This window comes from Sinocyclocheilus anshuiensis, unplaced genomic scaffold, assembly GCF_001515605.1.
Source record: "Sinocyclocheilus anshuiensis isolate Anshui unplaced genomic scaffold, SAMN03320099.WGS_v1.1 scaffold869, whole genome shotgun sequence".
Classification (NCBI taxonomy): Eukaryota; Metazoa; Chordata; class Actinopteri; order Cypriniformes; family Cyprinidae; genus Sinocyclocheilus; species Sinocyclocheilus anshuiensis.
In genome coordinates, this window is record NW_015558630.1 from 1,303,888 (window position 1) to 1,308,342 (window position 4,455).

The following is a 4,455-nucleotide window of genomic DNA, read 5'->3' on the forward strand; positions in this document are numbered from 1 at the left end:
AAGGATTGGTAAATGCTTGTTAGCAATTGAAAAAAAACTGTAGTGAGAATTGGTTCCTATACTAAAGTGTTACCTTAAATTTTATTCAGCTGGGGTGCATGACATTGTTCAAAAGTGATAATAAAGGTAGGCTATTTATAATGTTTGGACTAAATGCTGTTCTTTTGAATTTTTAATTCACTAAAGAATCCAGAAAAAAAAGTATCACATTTCTACAAAAAGATTAAGTAGCACGGCTGTTTTCAACATCGATAATAATAACAAATCAGCATATTAGAATGATTTCTGAAGGCTCATGTGATACTGAAGACTAGAGTAATGGCTGCTGAAAATGTTGCTTTGCCATCACAGGAATAAATTACATTTTAATATATATTTAGAAATAATATTTGACAATACTTCCATTTTTACTGTATTTTGGTCAAATGAATGCAGCCTTGGTGAGAGACACTACAAAGAATAGCTATTAATTAAACTCAACTAATTCAAAGTGATCCAGAACTTTTGAACGGTAGAGCAGGCCCATAGTATATCCACTTACCAAGGTTACTTTGTTAGCAAGAGAACACTTAAGTTTCTTCAATACTGCTTAGTCCCTGAAAGTACACCGGTGTTTACCATTCCTGCTGTATTCCCCTGCATATCTATTTCAGATCTTTGTAAAGCGATAAACAGAATTCCTTTATTATTAATCCAGTCCTTCTGAGACGCCTTGTGAGTACAGTTCTGGATTAATTACCTCCTGTTTTTGCTTATTGTATGACCGTGGGAGGCTGAATAGCATAAGAAGTAATTGGTTTTTGCGAAAGGCCTTTCAGCCGGCCCTTTAAGAAGAAAGCCACACAAACACCTCTCCATTAACCAAAGCAATTGTCGCTTACCGCTGAGATGGTTCTACCCATTGCGCGATGGTGATTATCCTATTTTTGGATTCACTCAAGTTCCTCTATAATTATATCAAATGAGAATGCATTTCAATTCAATTGTCTGAAACTGAATTACTCCCCTGCTCCCTAAAGATGTAAAGCTGCGGGTTCTATAAGTGCCCAAAAAATGAAATTCTCAAGTTTCCTACAGAAGTCAAAAGGACTTTGAACATAGCATTATGTAAAATGCTATTAAACGCCCACAACCCCCGGAGAAGCATCAAGTATGTAGAAAGAGCTATTGGTGAGTGAAGATGAGGAGGCTTTCCTCTTCTAACACCTCTGTGCACGCCAGACGGGTTCTGGTGCCACATCCATTTCAAAGCAAGCAGAAAGGCCCTGCCCTCTCAGATAAAATTATACGCTGTCAGGATGATGTATGTAGTCATATAATTTTTATTGCTGCCACTTTATCTGCTCTTCCTGCTGGCACCGTGTTTCTGTCCTGTTGCCCTCCCGTTTTCCCGCGTCCCTCTCATTACTCTGTCATTACCAGTCACTGGCAGGTACCGGCGCCGGGTGCATGAGTGCGAGACCCGCTCGGCCCTCCACGGCTCAGTCTTAAATCAGCTGAAAGAACGAGTGCGTGGTGCATTGCCTTAACGCAACACAAAATTTACAGCAAAGTCAGTCACACAACCGTCACCAAGGGAGATGGAGCATCGCATTAGATTACAAAGTACTCCATTTGCATGAAACCTTTTATCTATTGTGGGAGCTTTTCCTGCAGTGTTTATCTTACAGGGTGAACTATGACAGAAATATGAAGCTTGAAGTCTTGCATTCAGTGTGGTTTGAGTGTGGTAGGTTTATTTGTAGGTATGTGTATTATATTTATATTTAAAATTATATTAATATTTTATTTAATATTCTATCATTATAATATAGTTTATATAATATAATTTTAATATATAATGTAAATTATATAAATGATCTATTTATAACACTCTCATCTTATACGCTGTCTTTTAAGATACCTGTCTCTCTTTTTTATTTTGTTTAGCTACCAGCTTAGTGTATTTCTCTTCTTTGCAGTTTAAGCTTTCAGATACCTCAAACTCAACCGAGTGTTTGAAATGTCACTGAGTGCTACTTTCCAACACAATTTATGCCTTTGAAAGGTCACTCTATTCAGTGGCCTGTACATTCTATGGATTTGTTTCTTTTGTTTATTCTTTTTTCTTTCGCTTTGATTGAAATGACATATGAGTCGTCGCACTGTTTTGTCTCATCACACAAACTCTTCTCCCGTCATGCCAGAGTAACTCGGTGAGCTCCGTGCTTGTGTTCTCTCATGAGCGATGCTGATGGCTGTAGCTACAAGACATGTTTCTCTTTTTTATTTCCTGCCTCCCCAAGCCAGCAACACAACGATAATGTCAAAGTACAAAGCTGAATACATCCAAACTCTGAGTGCTGAGGCAGAGGTGGCCATAAATACAGTTTCGCTTGCTAATGCATAAATCACAGCTGTAGTGTATCTTATAGAGTTGCTTGTAAAACTATTATCGGTAAAGATGTTGGATAGTTGGCGCAGTGGCATATCTGTCAACATATGAGCAGTTGTGCTCAAGAGGGCGCTGGTTTGAATCTGACCTGTATCATGTCCTGATCCTGTTCCCCTTTCTTTCTCTCTCTTTCTCTCTCCCTTCCTGTGTGTCTCAGTATGAAGGCAAGGTAGTTCTGGGTGGTTTTTAGTGCATTGCTACAGTATATGCGGTTGCCTGGGTGCTCTCTCATAAGTCTCTTATGCTCACTAAGGCTGCATTTATTTGTTCAAAAATACAGTAAAAAGTGTAATATTGTGAAATGTTATTAAAATGTAAAATAACTTTTCTAGTTGCATATATTTTACAATGTAATTTATTTCTGAGATGGAAAAGCTGAATTTTCAGCATCATTACTCTAGTCTTCAGTGTCACATGATCCTTCAGAAATCATTCTAATATGCTAATTTGGTGCTCAAGAAACATTTCTTATTATTATCAATATTGAAGTTGTGCTACAGATGTACTGCTTAATATTTTATGGAAACCATGATACATTTTTTTCCAGGATTCTATAATGAATAGAATTTTTAAAAAGCATTTATTTGAAACAGAAATCTTTTGCAACAATGTAAATACCTTTGCTGTCACTTTTGATCAATTTATTGATTCCTTGCTGAATAAAAGTAAATAATGTCTTTTTAAAAAATCGTACCAAGCTTACTGATCCAAAATTCTGCATGCTTCACATAACTACAGTAAGCTATGTACATACTGGAAAAGAGATGCATGATATATTAGTTATCTGCCAGTATTGAAGAATTTTTAATTTATCAGATATTGCATATTTATCAGCTATTGGATATATCTCAGTCAGTACTGGATAATTAATTTTGCATGCTCATTTCTCCTATTTTTACACTTTTTGTAATGCCCACTTAAAATTAACTAATAATTTAATAACATTGTTAGATTTAACATTTTCATAATGTATATTGTGATGCATTTAAAAGTACTGATTTATATAGACAAAATAGATTTTTATTTATTTATTTTTTTGTATCAGCCATTAATTGGTTATCAACTTATCGATATATCAGCCAAACTTTTAATATCAGTGCATCCCTACATATACTTCTGTATTTTATGCTGTGCATATAACCTGCATATCCGACCTTATGTATTCACCAGTTTTTGAGAAAATAAACCGTTTTTTTTATCTCAGCAATGGTTGTGATTACAGTAGACCTTGTAGAGGTCAGCAGTCAAATTACGTTCTGTCTCTCAGTGTGTCTTTCCCCTATCTCACTGTCTTTCTCCATCCATTTCTTTTCATATCTCTCATTCGTTCTGTCATAAAATCACAGATTAGGTGAGCAAATGTTCAGACACACTGAGGAGTACCAGCTGCCGTTGTTATGGTGATGTGCGCTTTCAGCAGGCAGAGCCCCTGGCTTCCCGGTGTGTTGATTATGGCCCATTATGTTATTTGCGCAGACATTGTTTTTAATCGGCCTGCACCCGTTGCCATGGAAACGTGGATGGGGCAATGATTTTGAGGTGCTGGGGTCTTGCAGCTTGCTGCTGTTTCATACGCTGTTTGTTTATCTGTCACATATTTCGATGTTGTGGTCAGCGGTGAGGCATGAGGTGAGGTGTGTCTGACTTGCACCTGTGTGTGTGTGTGTGTGTGTGTGTGTGTGTGTGTAGTTGTCTGCTCTTGCTCTCAGTGCAAAGGTATAGCAATTAACATCACATCTGTTGGTCACATGTACTGTATTCTATTCATGTTTGAGGATAGTGACCTAAACTCACCTCAAAATTTCATATAGCTCAGATTCGAGTCAGAATTTTCATGTATTCCTCAGTATCTTGGAGTACTATAGTACAGAATGTGAAAATGGTAATCATTCATTCAGTATCATGGATCTTGCAAAAAAACACAATTGTACTACCAAGGCTACTGGACATGTACTGTACCATGGTAAATACCATGGTATTAGAATTCATGTACTATGATATTTACACTGTATTCCAACCTA